We start from the raw sequence: 18,325 nt of genomic DNA, 5'->3' as shown, positions 1-18,325 counted from the left end.
GGACTAGCCACTGATTTGCTTGTCCTGACGACTCACGCTTCTTCCATTGTCCTTCTGGATAGGGAATTAGTCAATGGATTGTCTGCTGTCATCTGGTGACTTGTCCACCGTCTATTTTTTGTCTCACCCGTTTTCTCGGAGTCAGACACTCGTGCGAGATCAGGCGACATTTAGTAGACCTGAGTTTCTTGTTGACGACGTCAGTTGCATTGATACACCCTCCGACGATTGTTTAACATGAGACCAGGTTGGACTGCCAGCACTCGTCCTTCGGGACTGAGTCGCCTTTTTGCTCTGCGCTCCTTTCTCTTGGCACCAGAAAGCTCGAGTCAGGAGTTGATCATGAGCTGATATCGCTGCTGGCGACGTTGGGTTGCGTTGATACACCCCCAATGTTTGCTTAGCTTTGAATTGCCCAGGCAGTCCAGGCACTCATCCTTCAGAGAAAGAGTTGTCAATATCCGATCCTCTCTCTTAGCGCCAGACATTCGTGAGAGAGCAGGTGTCGTTGTAGTGCTTGATAAAGTCATCGGGGTGCAGTCTTGCTGTCCTCATTTTGTGACTGGTCACCTGGTCGGTCACCTGACTTTAGTACAGACAGACTGACTATACACTTACTCCTTGTCCTTTACTACCGCAGTTCTGCGGCATTATGGTAGGAGACTTTGATTTCTTAGTATCTTAGACTACGGGTTGAGTTTTTAACTGCCTATGATATATATTTCTTTGATTGTTTTATGTCCTATTCTGCCCGAAAGGGAAATTGTACTTAGATTCCCTCCTCCTTTTCAATGTGGTTAATCGGGCTAGATAAATTATATTAAGGTAATGTTTATTAATATGGAATTTTTATTATAAAATTAATATTAATAATACTTACCTGTATAATTTATCTAGTCCCAACCATCCTACCCCACGATCTGCCTATCACAACTGATTTTCAAGGGAAGGTTTTGTACCTGTCAACGACAGTGTTGCCAACTGGCGGACAGAATAGGAGGTAACAGGGTTGCCAATGTGGTAAATTTTGGTGCGGTTTTTGGGGATTTAGGGCTAGATAAATTATACAGGTAAGTATTATTAATATTAATTTTATGATATAAATTCCATTTTATATATACAGTAATACCCCGAACTTACATGATTAGATTTGCACGATTTCGCAATAGTGCGAACTTTTAATCGGAACTTTACTAATCATCATACACGAGTTCATCACAATAGCACAAACATTTGCGAACCCTCCAGAAGCACCGCAAAACCATGCAAAAGTGTTTGTGTTCAATTTATTATGCAAATTTTTAAATTTTAAAGCTTTTCTGTATAAAATATTTATTAAAAATGTATCATTTTTATTTTTGTACATGCATAAATATGCAGTTAGTGCATATATGCACTTTTATAAGATGTGATACCCACTCACAAAGTTATTGCACTTTTCAAAGATGATATCCCCTCAGAAACTTTGTTTAATTTCTGAAGTATGTACTAATATACTACAATCAGTATAAGTTTTCATGCTTTTAAGTGTAAAATCAGTGCGTAGATTATGTGTATGCTATTTATATTTTTGAAAATAATACAAAGGCAGTAGGTAATTCAGTGTTAGTCACTATATAAGAACTCGATGATCTACTAGTAAAACATCAGAGTTGTCATATTGGGAAAATTACTTTCTTACCTTGGAGAAAAGTGCTGGTACAATCTGTATCTACAATGTTACGTAATTACAGCACATACAGTTAATGTACTTTCAGAAGATGTGATCCTATTCACACCTTTTAAAGATGATACCCCTCCAGAGTTTTACCTACGGGACGTATGTATTTTTCATCTCTCTCTCTCTCTCTCTCTCTCTCTCTCTCTCTCTCTCTCTCTCTCTCTCTCTCTCTCTCTCTCTCTCTCTCTCTCTCTCTCTCTCTCGTAGTTAGCTCTCACACTAGTTCATGATTTGTTCTGATACGTAATATAAACCATCGGTCCTTAACAATAGGAATGTAACTTGCGGCAGGTGGAACTGGTTGTAAGCTTCAAACAAGGGAGTTCGGTAGTTAAGTGCTTGTCCGACAGTCAGCGCTCTGTGCGACTGGGAGGTGAAGAATCACTTTGCTTTCGGCTGCGTTGGTTGACAGACGTGTTCTCCACTTCTCTCTGCCCGCCTTTCGTCGTATGCTTTGTATCTTCAAAACTTTGGTTTGCTCTCTAATACTAGTGTGCTTGTGTCAAAATACTGTGAGTACTTGTGCATTTGTTCATGAAACTTACCTGTCAGATATATATATAGCTGTATTTTTCCGAATCCGACAGAAATTTAAACACTTACGACACACGCAGTGGGAGTCAGGTGGTTAGTACCCATTCCCGCCGCTGGGAGGCGGGTATCAGGAATCATTCCCATTTTCTATTCATAATTTTTCTGTCGCCGGTGCTGAAAACACATGTTTTCAGTATGGCCTCCGTCTTAGGATTTGGAAACTTCATTGCCGCTAAGTATCCTAATTGTCTTTTGATTTATTTACTTGGATTTGTGGCTAGGCATACGCTATCTTAAATTGATTTGAATTTGATTCATTTTTGCATAAAATATCTGAATCTAGTTAGGCTAGTTTCAGACGGGGTTGTCTGCAAAGATAGGGTGTGGCTACCGAAAGCTTCGGTAGATTCGCACTTGGTATGTACGAGGGGTATGGGTCTTGCTTCTTTGTTGAGATTTGTCATGTAAGGAGTGTGAGACTTTGTCTATTCCGTAAGGAAGACGTATGATTCGTATGTACGCAATTAATCAGTAAACATGTCTAATTCCGTAAGGAAGACGTATGATTCGTATGTACGCAATTAATCAGTAACAAAAGTCAGGGTAGTGAACCTGCTAACCTTCCTGTAGACTTTATTTTGCATAACCCTGTAGTATGGCCTACGGGCTATGTATATGTCTCGAGAGATGCTCGCTCTCCTTCATTGCTGTGAAGTGCTACTTCTGTAATTGTTACTCCTAACCCTGCAGTGTTGCCTTCGGGCCCTAAGCAGTGTCTGTAGAGAAATTGCCCTTTCTCTGATACTCCTTCGATTCGTAACTTAGAATCGAAAGTGCTTGCTTTAGAGAGTAAAAGTGAAGTGCAGAAGTGCAGTGATACCCCTTGTGTGAGTGGAGGGTGCGTCAGATCGGCCTCGTTTCGCCTCTAGGCCGGGACCTCTGCTTGACTCCAGAACCAGGGAGAGAGCATGTCGAAAGCCGAAGGAGGGTTACGAGGAACCCCCACCGATCTGGCGTGCCTTTTCGGCAGTTTTTCTTTGAATGAAAATCCCCAGACTGGCCGCTAAGTGCGTGCACGTGCACGAATCCTGAAGGATTGCTTCTCGTCCTCCGAAGCGTCCTCCCCGCGCAGGGGTTGGAGCTTTCGGATGGACTCGCGCCCTCTAAATAGAAGCTTTATAGAAGAGGACGCTTCACGTCCTCTCTCTCTCTCTCTCGTTATGCGTTTCAGTGAGAAGTAAGAAGGCGAACGTCGCCTGAACTCGTGTCCGTCTTTCCACCGAGAAATACGTAAAAGAAGTCATAGTAGCAGTAAGCTTTTGAGAGCGGACGCCCAAGCCAGGGGCGCGCGGGTGCACGCCAAGCGCGCGCCAGTGGACGCCGAGCGTGGCGCGCCAGTGGACGCCGATCGCGCTCCAGTGGACGGCCGAGCGCGCTCCAAGTGGACGCCGAGGCGCGCTCCAGTGGACGCCGAGCGTGCACCAGCGCACGCCAGGTGTGTCCGCCTGGCTGAACGTTTCTGTTGAACTCTTCAAGCTCTTGTTTCAGATTTGGGCTTAAAGAATTTTTTATTTTTACCTCTACCTTCGATGATACCTTCTACCTCACCTGCAAAGAATGTGAAGTAGGCAGTGCTTCGGAGTAAGCTTAAAGTGAACAGACAACTTCTTCTTCGAAACCCAGCAAGACATTGGGTTTCGTGAATTCAAGAGGTCTCTGTCAATTAATATTGCGTTTCGCATAGGTGGATGGAGTTAAGGAAAGCTCAAGGGAAATTCTCGTTTGCTCTACCGCAAGCTTTGCCATTCTGCCAATAAATTTAAGTTGCCACTACCGCAGTCAAGACTTTGCGATAAGGCAGTTACGGGTTATAAAGGCTCGATGTCCTGCACGTCAGGACTCTCGGCAACGTTCAGTAGGATTCTTGCAAAGGCACTCATCAAAAAGTACGCTCTTCAGGAAAGCGCAAGACAGGACTGCCTTTGCCATACTGCCAATAAATTTTAAGCTTTAGCAGGCATTAGTTGTGATACGGGAGAGGAAGCTGGTTGGAGAGTTTCTTCCTCTTCCCAGGATAATTTTGCCAGCTTTTTAGCCCATCTGAAAGGGCTTTTCAGATGATAGATTTTGTTAGTTCCTAGTCGGGACTACGCTGCCGAATTGAACATCGTCGTTCTACCTGACGTAAGCCCAGTCTCTTAACAGGATTCTTGCCCCTTCCTCGTTTGAGACGGGAATCGGAAAATAAAATGCTCGACTTCCTGGATTACGTTTTGTCAATTCAGTGACTTTCCCCCATTGACAATATACTATCGTTTTGTCAAGTAAGTGGGTATCCCCTCATTGACAAAATATCTCTTTTGTCCCGTAAATGGGTTAGTTCTCATTGACAAACATCTCATTAACTTGATATTGCGTAAGCGAATAAGCTCTTATTGACAAGATTCGGAAGAGCTCTCATTCGTCATTCGCAGACTCGTACAAGAAATAGACTTGTAGACTACGTCAATGAACCCTTATGTCCAATAACATAAGAAGCTTGAGCTGACTGCTTCGATTCTCCTAAGTTTTGTTCATGAAACTTGCCTGTCAGATATGTATGTAGCTGTATTTCCGAATTCAGCTATATATATGTCTGCCAGGTAAGTATGAACAAACTTTATTGTGATATAATTTCATATTTTGCCTTGCGTTATTTTATTTCTGGTTGTTTCAAGTCATATACGCTTGCTGTAGTTACCTCTTCGGATGGCAACCGAGAGGTCTATGGTCCATTTTAAGGACATTTAATCGTTACTCCCTGCAGCCTTCCAGGAGTTTCCGATTTATCTTTTACCGTTGTATGGTAGTGTTCTGACGACACAACGCATCTATATATTTAGCGTTTTCTGTTTCGCTTAAATATACCAGCTTGAGAGTCTCTCTATGCTAAAAATAACGGACCTTTTTCTTCATAGAATAGGGTAGCTGGCAACCCAGGCATAAAGTTAAGAGACGACTATGACGGACGATCGTAAGCTGCTGCTGTCACTGTCTTCTCCTCCAGTCCAAACGAGCCAGTACCAACTCGTTCGCTGTCATGCGCGGTAGGTTAAGTCTCTCTCTCCTGCGGGATTGACTGACTAACCGTATCTCTGTGCTGGCAGTTACGTCTCTCTCTCTCCTGCGGGATTGACTGACGAACTGTATCTCTGCCCTACAATCACGGACTTTAGCCTAAGATTGAGGGGATTTCTTACATGAATGAATAAACATTGCATTCGTTTGGCCTTAATATGTTCTACAGAGATATCTTACTCCTTTCGGTGCTCGTTACCGCACGGTATAGGACTACGAGTCTACCACAACATTGCACTATTATATGCTCTCTTGCTTAGGCAAAGCGCAGCCTTATTAGGGAAGTAAACATACTGTGTGAGGGAATGGATGAGCTTGCTGGGGACCATTTCCTTCCCTAAAGAAGTTTTGTTTGTCCCTGAATAGACTGCAATTCAGACCTCTACAGTTTTTTCCTACCGGGAAACTGAAATTTTATTAAAGATCTAGGAATGATTCTGAACATCTCTCGGTGCGTTAAGTATCTCTTGAGGTGATAGAAAGAAGGTGCCGGACATCTGGAGAGGGTTTCAGATGTCCTGGATCATAATCTGAAAGAAGTGGAAGCAATTCAGTCGTCCCTCCAGTCCTCGAAACTGAGTTTTTGGAACCATGGTCCATATCAACTCTGATCTTCCACAGCTCTCTCATATCTTAGGAAGTATCTTCTCTCGGTCCCGGTTCGGCGCGGTTTACGAGAAAGAGCCTATTATAACAACAGGCGTAGAATGGAACGATCCTCTAGAGTCTAGAGGTTCGTTACAGGATTGCAAAAGTCCGTTCGAATCGTCTCGATCAAAGGCAGCAACTACTGACTTCCGAGTGGAATCTTTCTTTAGAAGTATGTTGAGAGTTGTTGGAGACTTTAGGGACGTCCTTTCATTCATCTCTTCGCTAGGTTGAGGACGAAGAGGCTTCTTCTTCTCTGCTCCCTTATTCTCGATCCGGGAGCGGTAACATTAAACGCCATCCTTATGATATTGAACGGGGATGGATGTTTAGTCTCTTTTCCCCTTTTTCAATCGCTTAGGAAATGTAATAAGATGATTTATATCATCACAGGGAGCGACAATGACGCTAATCGCCCCATGTTGGCCTTCAAGACCCTAGATTCACAGAGGTCACGTCCTTCCAAGGACCTTTTCCGAGAGAGTCGGTCTCCTTTAACACGAAAGGTACCTATAACCTCTCCGCTCTGAGTCTGACTACGTTCAGACTATCGAGATGTTGACAGCATAAGATTGCAGTCTTCCCTTTCTGTTTGAAGAATGGGATAAGCTGGCAGTCACAACTATTAAAGAATACGCAAATATGTTGTTGACGGCCTTTGGGCTCAGAGATTTGCTTCTGTCAAACAACAAAGCCCTTCACGATCTTTGAGTTCTGTGAAATCTCGAAACTCGCTCACCATCTACTTTTTGTCTCACCTGTTTTCTCGGAGTCAGACACTCGTGCGAGATCAGGAGACATATAGTAGCCCTGAGTTTCTTGTTGACGAAGTCGGTTGCGTTTATACACCCCCGATGATCGTTTAACATGAGACCAGGTTGGACTGTCAGGCATTCGTCCTTCGGGACTGAATCGCCTTTTTTGCTCCTCGCTCCTTTCTCCTGGCACCAGAAGCTCGAGTCAGGAGTGGCTCAGGAGTTGATTCGCTAACGACGTTGGGTTGCGTTGATACACCCCCCAAGGTTTGCTTAGCTTGAATCGCCCAGGCAGTCCAGACACTCATCCTTCAGCGAAGAATAGTGCCTTATGGTCTTCAGGGTACAGCCTTGCTGTCCTTGATTCGTCTGACTGGTCAACTGGTCGGTCACCTGACGTTAGTACAGACGGACTGACTGTGCATGTCCAGATCGAAGCTTTCAAGATGGAACTTAGACATAGTCTGAAGTTCTTGATGTCAAAGCATTCGAACATCTCCTACCTGTTAACTTCTTGCATGTGATCAGGAAGGCATTTTTCTAACCACCCTAGATACGACAAAGAGGGTCAGTGAGATTTTAAGCCATCGTCACAAGTTTTGGCTTTAGAGAACACAAGGCGGTGTGCTCTCTAAGCTTTTCGTTATGGCCTAAGAATGGAAACCCGTTTTGTCCTTGGGCCAGGAGCTTGGAAGCAAGGATGGCACAAGTTAGGGGGCAGGAGCCAGAGAGGGTCCTGTGCCCTGTCAGGTCTCTCAAGTTTTATCTACATAAAACTCAAGAAAGTCGAAGTCGTACGGACAATCTGCAGTGTTCCGAAAAGACCAGACTTGCCCATATCGAAGAACACCCTGGCTTTATTGTTAAGGAGGTCTTTCAAAAAAGCTCCTTCTTTGTGTTTGGCACAAAGATTTGAAATCTTTTGATTTGAATGCTCACGAGGTGAGGGCGCGGCCTCGGAAGCATTTCAACAGAGCATGGCACTCAGCAACATCCTGAGTACCATGTTTTAGCGAAGCAACTCTGTGTTCAATTCACACTCCCTGAGAGATGTGAAGATGGCATATGAGATCTGCTGCTCGCTAGGGCCATACGTGTCTGCAGACACAATCTTGGGGGCAAGAAGTACCACTCATCCTATCCTGTAGAAAATGGTTAGGAAGAGCTCTTAATTTAGTAGTTGAGTCGCCGACAACGGTGACTTCTTAACTCTTAAGCCTTAGTTAACACACCTTAACTTTGGCTAGGTGGGTCAGGTGGTGATATATATATATATATTTATTTACTTCTTAGCCCTCATGGTATGGTCAATATGGTCTAGTCACGTCGTGGTCTCGCCCCTGTTGACAGATCATCTGGAGTGCACCAGCTATATAGGTCTCTACCCTCGTGGCAACTCTAGTAGCACAAGCAGACTTACGCGGCAGTAACCACGAAGTCAGCTATGCTAACAGGTAAGGAATCAAGATATCAATTATCTGCATATATATGTTTCCTAAAATCTTCTATTCTGTCTACTCCCACCACCAAAGGTGGGATTCAGCTATATATATATCTGACAGGTAAGTTTCATGAACAAAATGATATTGTAATGATACAATTAAGTTTGTTCATACTTACCTGGCAGATATATATAATCAAGTACCCACCCACCTCCCCTCAGGAGACAGTGGAAATAAAAATTATGAATAGAAAATGGGAATGATTCCTGATACCCGCCTCCCAGCGGCGGGAATGGGTACTAACCACCTGACTCCCACTGCGTGTGTCGTAAGTGTTTAAATTTCTGTCGGATTCGGAAAAATACAGCTATATATATATCTGCCAGGTAAGTATGAACAAACTTAATTGTATCATTACAATATCATTTTTGTATTTTTGTTATTATTATGGATTTTCGTGAGCTGGAGAGTTCCCCACGGCCCCCCATCAGCCACAGACTGTGCCCTGGTGTGGAGGGCCGTAAGTGTGGGGCCTTCCGCTCCTTTCCTGAGGTTGACCCTCATGAATTATGTGCTCGGTGTCGGGGGCACGAATGCTCTCGCACCGAGCCTTGTGATATTTGTTGTTTGTGGTCGGAGGAGCAGTGGGCGCGATATGAGGGGAGGAGGAAGCGATGTAAGCCTGCCAGGGAGTCATCGGAAAGTTCTCCGGCTACTCCCCTGGTCACGGACACGTCGTCGTCTTTCCTTCTTCCATCTCAACTCCCACGTCTTGACCCCGGGGTATGCCGCCCCTCCTCACCTTGTTTACACTCAACATGTGACTATGGTAACACCTTCAGCTGCTGTTCAGGTATTCCGAGGAGGGTCGTGACACCGCCGCCCGGGTTCGCCACTCTCGCCTCAGCCCCCGACTTCCGGTGCCCCAAGAGCTCGCCCCTGGACTAGCCGCCAGTACCCAGGATGTCGCTGGCCGCTGCCCCGCCTCCTGCCGTACCTGCCATACCTGCCGTACCTAGACCAACCCCTGCCGACGTTGTTCCTGCCTGTGGGGTTGCTGCTCCAGTCACAGGTCCTTCCAGACAGGTGCAGCCGGGCCGTTTTGCTTCGGCAACTGCCCCGGCTCCGTCCTGGTTGGAGGACTTGACGACTGTCCTGAGGAAGCTGACGAAGAAGAAGAAGACGAGGAGGAAGGTGTCGTCGTCGTCTTCGTCTTCTTCGCCGTCGTCTGTTGCCGCCTCTTCCCCTTCAACTTCCAAGGCTTCACAGCCGAGGAAGAAGAAGGCCGCCTGCTCCCCCCCTAAGAAGTCTCCTTCGGGAACTTCTAAGGGCCCGTCTCACTCCGGTGTGACGGGGGGTCTTCCGCTGGTCCTCCGCTCTTTCGGGAGGGGGCCCCGTCTCTCCTTCCGGAAGGAAGAAGAAGACGGGGACCAGAGGGGTACCGGCTAACACCGGTACCTCCTCACCTGGTGCTAGGGGCTCTGCCACTACATCAGGTTTCGTCTCGGCCTCTCGTTCGTGAGAGGTACCGGGTGGTTGCCCGCGGGTGACCGTGCAGCCAAGGCTCAGGCTTCTGAGTTCGCTCGGTGCCAGGACCGAGGCACGGAGCGGAAGACTGGTGAGAGTCGCTCAGGTGAGTTCTGCCAGATCAGCGATCGCTCTCGTAGCGATCTCCTGGTACCCAGGGTTGACGCGACGGTCCCAGACCGGCCGCGGGCTGAGGCAAGGAAGAGGTCCCCTCGGTCACCGGACAGCGGCACGACGCTCCGTGAAAACAGGCCCCACTCCCATCGCGACAGCGGACTCTGCCGGTCCCCTGACCGCCGCTCCCACCGGGACTGGGCAGGTAGGGGGACCAGCAGCAGCTCTGACGCTCGGGACCGGAGCCGCTGTTCTCGGTCCAGCTGCTTTCCCTCGGAGAGCCACGCGACCAGGCCTGCAGCTCGATTGCCACCGCTGGTTGGCGATTGCCTGCAGCCCCCCAAGCACACCAGTTCTGCTGGTGGGCGAGGGGGGAGCGTCAGGTCTTCCTCTCCGATCCCTTTAACTTCCTCGGGTTAGACCGGGAAGAGCGAGGCGAACCGGAGTGATCGTGGGGAGCGCGCTCCTCACTGTCCCACCACAACGCCCTACAAGCCTGGCACAGTCTTAGGACCAACCAGATCGTATGCGTAAGTAGCTGGAAGAGACCGGGAGGGGTCTGTTGCAGTTCCTCCTGAAGGAGGAGGGTCTCAGGAGGCGCTCTTGCTGGAGGGACTTCACGTTCCAACTCCACAGGACGCAGTCACTCTCGAGATCCAGAGGTCGTTTTCGGAGGTTATTGCGCTGATTCGTCAGCACAACAACCTCGGGTTGTCTCCGGACAGGAGGGTTCGCTACGGTCTGGCAGGTCTTCCAAGCTACTTCCCCTGCCTTTACTGCGACAGAGAAGATTCTACGTGCCATCGGAGGACCCTATGCCGCCCAAACAGCAAGAGGCACTCGCCTTGGAATCGACCGCCATGGCGGCATTCCAAGCAGTCTCCTAGGTAGACCTGTGGTCCCTCACAGTGTCTAAGGTCGCGGCCACCTCGGGGAACACCACTCCTGAAGGTGACCCGGCTTTCGGTCAGATGGCAAACCTGTGGGCCAACCTGGTTCTTCGGCGTAGGGACGCAATCCTCACCCGAGTGACCAGGGGAGCTGGGCGTGAGGCGGCTCTGGGTCTTCGCAACGGACCTGTGCAGAGTTCCTCCTCTCTCTTCCCAGGAGAGATGGTAGACGCTGTGGTGGAACAACGGCGCACTGACGACAGTGACCGTTTAGTCCACCAGGCAGTCTCAAAGGCGTCTGGGCAGCCTCGAGCTACTGCGGCCAAGCCCAAGAGTTTGGTTAGCACTTCGTCTGCGGCCAAGACGATCGCATCTTCGAAGCCCAGGGGAAAGACTCTTCCTTCGACTTCTTCAAGGAACGACCATCACCAGCCCTGCTTCTCACGAGGGGGAGCTGGGAAGAAGTCGAAGAGAAGTGGGAAACGCTAGGGACGGCGTTCCCCCTCACCTGCTGCCGGAAGTTGGGGTGGTGCCTGGCGAGCCATTAGGCAACATGGCAGTGCTATGGAGCGGAGACCTGGATAGTAGACGTCCTTCGAGTCTGGCCACCCCCTCACCTCCAACCCGGTCCACCTTCAGACTTACGTTTCCGGATCATCCAAGGACGTAGCACTTCGGCAGGAAGTCCAAGCCATGCTGAGCAAAGGAGCTGTGGGCAACATGGCAGCGCTATGGAGCGGAGACCTGGATAGTAGACGTCCTTCGGGAGGGGTATCTACTACCCTTCGAGTCTGGCCACCCCCTCACCTCCAACCCGGTCCACCTTCAGACTTTTCCTGGTGGAGAAGTCTTCGGGGGGCTGGCGACCAGTGATAGATCTCTCTCCCCAGAACTGATTTGTTTGCCAGTCTCAGTTCACGATGGAGACGGCACGCTCCGTGCTCGACTCCATCAGGGAGAACGACTTCATGCTTTCAGTGGACTTGAAGGACGCGTATTTCGAGATACCCGTTTACAATCCTCCAGGAAGTACCTCCGCTTCATCCTCGACGGGACGGTGTACCAATTCAGGGCAATTTGCTTCGGTCTCTCAACCGCCCCACAGGTGTTCACGCGAGTGTTCACTCTGGTGTCTGCTTGGGCCCACTCGTCAAGGATACGTCTTTTGAGGTATCTCGACGACTGGTTAGTCTTGGCGAGTTCCCGCTCGCAGTTGCTACGGGACAGGGATCGACTCCTAGAGTTCTGCCGCAATCTGGGGATCGTGGTAAACTTCGAGAAGTCAGATCTCGAGCCCAAGCAGAGGATGAAGTACCTGGGTATGCTGATCGATACAGTAGCAGGGCGAGTCTTCCCCGCAGACTCGCGGATCAGCAGATTCAGGGAGGCAGCCAACCAGTTCCTGTCTTGGCAGGAACAGCCAGCTCAGCAGTGGCAGGTTGTGATCGGCCACCTGTTGTCACTCGAGAAGTTAGTCCTTCACGGGCGTCTTCACCTGCGTCTTCACCTGCGGTCTCTCCAGTGGAGACTAAAGGAGAGTTGGTCACAGGCAAGAGACCCACCGTACTTCCCCGTGTCCCTCATGGAGGAGGTGAGGCAGGACCTAGCCTGGTGGCTGGACGACAGGATCCTCGTAAGAGGAGTGCCTCTCCACACTCCCCCCCCCCCCCCCCCCCCTTCCATGGAGATGTTGCTGTTTTCAGACGCGTCAACCGAGGGATGGGGCACACACCTGGAGGAGTTACTGGCTGCAGGCGTGTGGGATCATCACGACAAGCACCTTCACATCAACGTACTGGAGCTCAAGGCAGTGTTTTTCGCTCTCCAAGAGTTCCAGGACCGTCTGATGGGACACTCGGTGGGGTTGATGTGCGACAACACCACAGTACGTCAACAAACAGGGGGGCCTAGTGTCCCTCCTGTCGCACCAGTTGACGTTGCAGGTGCACAAGTGGGCTGTGGCTCACTCAGTAGAGCTGTCAGCTCGCTACATTCCATGCAAGAGAAATGTAGTAGCAGACAAGCTCAGCTGTCAGGATCAGGTGATAGGGACCGAATGGTCTCTACACCCAGACTCTTCAACCTGTGGGGGCGTACAGTCGTAGATCTGTTCGCCACCCGGCACCACAGGAAACTTCAGGTTTTCTACTCGGCTGTGCCGAACCCATGGGCAGCTGCAGAGGACGCTCTCCAACACCCGTGGGACAGCCTCTTCGTCTATGCCTTTCCCCCGTTCTGTCTGATTCGCAAGGTGATCAGCAGAGCGCTGGTCACCCCAAATCTCCGGATGATCCTGGTAGCTCCCTTTGGTATCCGGACCTGCTGGCTCTGCTAGTGGAAGCACCGAGAGAGATTCCCCCTTGGCACAACCTTCTCGTCCAGCCACACGTGGAACAGTACCACCAACCAGTCCAGTCCCTTCGTCTTCACGGCTGTCTGTTATCCACCATCTCTTGCGAGTGAGAGGCTTTTCTCGCCGAGCAGCAACAGAGATGGCTGGGTACATCAGACAGTCCTCTGCAGCTGTGTGTGTACCAGGGAAAGTGGGCCGTCTTCTGTGGTTGGTGTCGTAGACGGGGTCTATCTCCTCTCTGAGCCACTCTTCAGCAGTTAGCGGATTTCCTTGTTTTTCTTCGCCAAGAGAAGCGCCTCTCCATCCCCACAGTCAAAGGATACAGGGCCGCCTTGGCCCTAGTCCTGAAACTAAGGGGAGTGGATATCTCGAACTCGTTCGAGATCTCCCTTCTAATGAGGAGCTTCGAGAGGTCTTGCCCACCCAGGGAACTCAGGCCCCCGGGGTGGGATGTGACACTCGTCCTTAGGAGTCTTGACTCGAAGTCCCTTCGAGCCACTCCGAGAGTCGTCAGACAGGGATCTGACCCTCAAGACCCTCTTTTTGCTGGCCCTGGCATTGGCAAAGAGAGTAGGGGAACTTCATGGTCTTTCCTTCGACGTCAAGCATTCCAGGGGATGGGGATCTGTGACGCTCGATTTCATCCCGAACTTCGTAGCGAAGACTCAGAATCCTTCGGTCCCTGATGACCGGTTTGAGTCATTCACAATCCCCTCCCTATTGGACTCCACCAACAACGATACGGATGAGATGCTGCTTTGTCCTGTGAGGGCGCTACGGCACTATCTGAAGAGAACTCGGCACCTCAGGCCTGAGTGTCGACGCCTCTTCGTTAGCGCCAGGGTGACCAAGAAAGAAGTATCCAAGAACACACTTTCTTTCTGGCTGTGTGAGGTGATCAGGAGGGCGTACATCCGTACCCTTCGTCCGAGAGCCCACGAAGTCAGAGGCATTGGTCCTTCCCTTGCGTTCCGCAAGAACTTCTCTGTGGCGCAGGTCCTGAAGGCGGGGGTCTGGACCAACTAGACCACCTTCACCTCCTCCTGCCTTCGGGATATAGCCCACAGGTCCTTGGACACTTTTTCCTTGGGACCCGTGGTGGCTCCTCAACACGTTGTGTATCTTACCCAGCACCCGAGCGGACAGAACAGCATCGCATCCTTGTGTGACTGCATGAATGGATGAGAGAATGAGAATGTGACTGGCTTCTCTTCCTCATCTTTTTCTCCCCCTCTACCTGTGGGCAGAGGGACGCAGTCGTCACTACGCTGGAACAGGAGACCGATGCAGGTAAGCTACTCGACCAAGCTCCATCCTATCCCTTTCATTAGGGATAGGAGCGATTATCCACCACTTCCCCCAACATAGGGGCCCGGGCGGAGTGGAAGCCAACAAGAGATAAACCCATGACTACATATTGCCTCTTGCAATAGGAACAAGTTCTTGCTTGCTAGTTTTAAGAGGTACGCTGGCCTCCCTCTTATTACTTGGGTCCAGAGGTCTGACCATTGATCCTGCGGTACATACCCCGATCATTGGGCAGAGGCTAGGATCCCTCCCTATGCTCTTACGACCAGGGAGGGAACCAAGGTTGGACGAACACCAGTCTGTTCATTGACTCAGATTCCACCCACCAAGAAGTGAGCCTTCATTGACTCAGATTCCACCCACCAAGAAGTGAGTCTTCCTATTGTTAAGGACCGATGGTTTGTATTACGTATCGGAACAAATAACAATTTGTCGAAAATTGTATTTTTCCTAACTTTACAAACGTAAGGTCCTTTACACATAGTCCCACCTCATGCCACCCCTCACTGTTTTTCCTGGGCCTAAAGCAAAGTGATTCTTCACTTCCCAGTCACGCAGTGCGCTGACTGTCTGACAAGCAGTTAACTACCAAACTCCCTTGTTTGAAGCTTACGACCGGTTCCAGCTGCCGCAAGTTACATTCCTATTGTTAAGGACCTCAGGTTTGTATAGTTAGGAAAAATACAATTTTCGACAAATTGTTATTTTAAATTGATTTAATTTTACCTTCACCCTCTGTAAACATTGCTTATGTACATACATGTCTTCTGTATTTTATTTAATTGTGTGACTTCGTTATGACTGACATATGAAGTTTGCATAGTGATGCAAAGAACAATTTTACTCTTAATAGAAAAAGAAAATGGGAAAATGAGTTTGTTCCGATACGTAATACAAACCCTCGGTCCTTTAACAATAGGAAGGTAACTAGCGGCAGCTGGGACGGTCGTAAGCTTCGAACAAGGGGAGAACGGTAGTTAACTGCTTGTCCGATCGTGCGCGCGGGCCCGCCCGCGCGCCCGAGAGGTGAAAAACCACTTTTGCTTTCGGCCGCGGGTGTGAAGGACGTGTTCGTCATCGCTCTCTGCCCGCTTCATCGTCGTATGCTTTGTTTATATTGTGTTTTTTACTAATGGTTTGGTTTGACTTGAAAATGAAACTGTAAGTACACTGTTTTCATTTTCATTACTTAATTATGAATCAACATGGAGCTATCGCCGTAGAGACGGCGATTTCCGCTCTTTTCATGAATTGAACCCTTGAATTATGTCTCGGTGCCGAGGGCGGGTGCACTCGCGCCGAGTCATGTATTTTGGGCGAAAGTGTGTAATTGAAAGATGTAAGTACTCTTTTTCATTATATTTTTGCCCTGTGCGTTCGTTGCCGAGAGCTTGATTGCGCTCGGCAAGAGCCTCTTATTTTGTATGAATAGAATGCAATGAAAGTGGATTCGCAATGCAGTTTTCTTTTCATTTTCATTTATTAATTGCATCAAATTTAATTTTGGATCAATTTCCGCTCTTACCCGGGAATTAATCCTTACGATTTATTGCTGTGAAAGTGAAAATAGCAAGTGCAGTATTGTTCATTTTCATATATATTTATGATAGCATTCATATTATTATGGATCAAGTTTCCGCTCTTACCGGGAATTGATTTTTCCCTCTTTAAGTTCTATGAAGTGAATCGCAAGTGCAGTATTCTGTTTCATTTCATATTACTTTTCACTGCTGTGCGGGGTAGGGGAAGCGAAGGTCTGCCAGGAAGTCGTCGGAAAGCTCTCCCGCGACTCCCTTGGTATCCGATTCGTCTTCTTTCCTGCCCCCTCGCTCAGCTTCCTCGTATTTTGTTTTTGGGGTCTTCCTTCCGTTCGGGGTGGGGCATGTCTCCCCCCCCCCGTGCGTGAGGGAACCCCTCTTACTAATCTCTGTGCTAACCGCAGGGTGCTACAGCCGTGTGGGAGACGACCTTGACGGTATGGACCACTGCGGCTGCAGGGCGTGCCTAGCATCCACGATCTGCTGCAGAGTCTAGCGAGGTCTGGGGCGGTGACCTTGGAGTGGCCGGTTCTCCACTACAACCTTCACGGCGGCCGCTTATGCTGCTTCCCCCCGCTGGTCTACACTCCCCATGCTGTGTCGGTGACGCCGTCTGCTGCTTCTAGGGCCGGTCGCCGCCGTACCGAGGAGGGGTATGCCGCCGCCGCCTGTGTTTTCTTCGTGTTGCCTGCCCCAGACTTCCGCTGTTCCAGCAGCTCGCCCCTGGACGGCCGCCAGTACCACGCTGGCTGCCGATGATTCTACGAGGCGATGGCTGGGCCTGCCGTACCTGTCGCTGATGTGGTTCCCGCTACTGGCTTGGCTGTCCCTTCTGTGTTTACCGCTGCCGCTGTTCCTGCCGCTCCTGAGCTGGTTGCTGTTCCTGTCGCTCCTGGTTCCTGCGCCTGTCCATGCTGGTCCTGCCATGGTGTGTCTTTCCCCAGTCCCAGGTCCTTCCGGACAGGTTGCAGTTCGGGCCGTGTTGCTTCGGCAATAGGCCCCAAGACCTCCGGCCCCCTCCCTTGGATGGATGGACCTGACGACTGTCCTGCGTGAGCTGACGAAGAAGAGGAAGTGTATCTTCGTCTTCGTCTGTTGCTGCCTCTATTCCCCTTCGACTTCTAAGGCCCATAAGCCGAAGAAGAAGAACGGCTCCTCCCCCCCCTAAGAAGTCTCCTTCTGGGAACTTCATAAGGGCCGTCCCACCTCGGTGGGATGGGGGGGTGGGGGTCCTTGCTGATGGTCCTCCTGCTCCTTCGGGAGCGGGGCCCGTCTCCCTTTCGTAAGGAAGAGATAGACGGGGACCGCAGAGGAGTATCGGTAGCTCTGGTACTTCCTCGCCTGGGTGCTAGCGGCGATGCCGCTACGCCAGGTTCCGGCTCGGTCTCTCGTTCGCGGGAGATCCCGAGTGTACGCTCTCCCTCGGGAGACCGTGCAGCCAAAGTTTGTCGGCGCCAGAGTTCGCTCGGCGCCAAGACCCACGGCACGGAGCAGAAGGCTGGCGAGAACCGCTCAGGTGACTCTCGCCAGGCCAGCGGCCGCTCTCGCAGCGACCAGCTGGTAACCAGGGTTTTGTTATTCCCCCTAAGAAGACTCCTTCGGGAACTTCGAAGGGCTCGTCACATTCCGGTGTGACGGGGGTGTTCTTCTGCTGGTCCTCCTGTTCTTCGGGAACGGGGCCCGTCTCCCCTTCTGAGAAGAAGAAGAAGACGGGGACCAAGGGTGTCTGGCTACCGCTGGTACACCCTCGCCTGGTCTTGGCAGCTCTGCTGCTAAGCCAGGTACCGGCTCGGTTTCTCGTCCGCGAGAAGTTCCGAGTGTACGATCTCCTTCGGGTGACCGTGCAGCCAAAGTTAAGACGCCTGAGTTCGCTCAGCGTCATGACCGAGGCACGGAGCAGAAGACTGTTGAGAGCCGCTCAGGGGTGACTCTCGCCAGGCCAGCGGCCGCTCTCGCAGCGACAGCCGGTACCTCGGCGTGGACGTGATGGTCTCTGACCGGCCACGGGTTGAGGCTGGGAAGAGGTCCCCCAGGTCCCCCTCGACCGACGGTACCAGCCTTGGCTGGTACCAGCGGTTTGACGTGCCGCTGAGGACGCTCACCGGTTCTCACGGCGAAAGCGAGCTCTGCAGGTCACCTGACCGCCGCTCCCACAGGGACCGGCGGATACGATGACCAGCAGCAGCTCGTCTGACGCACGGGACCGGTGGGGTCGACGTGCTCAGTCGAGCCGCTCGCCACAGGTGAGCGGCACGGCCAGGCTTGCAGATCGATCCCCACCGCGGGTTGGTGATCGGCTGCAGCCCCCCACACGTACGCTGGTCCTGCCAGCGAGCGGGGGGGCGAGCGTCAGGTCTGTCTCTCCACTACCTTCAACTT

The sequence above is a fragment of the Macrobrachium nipponense genome, chromosome 1, assembly GCF_015104395.2.
Source record: "Macrobrachium nipponense isolate FS-2020 chromosome 1, ASM1510439v2, whole genome shotgun sequence".
NCBI classification, from domain to species: domain Eukaryota; kingdom Metazoa; phylum Arthropoda; class Malacostraca; order Decapoda; family Palaemonidae; genus Macrobrachium; species Macrobrachium nipponense.
This window is presented reverse-complemented; position numbering follows the sequence as displayed.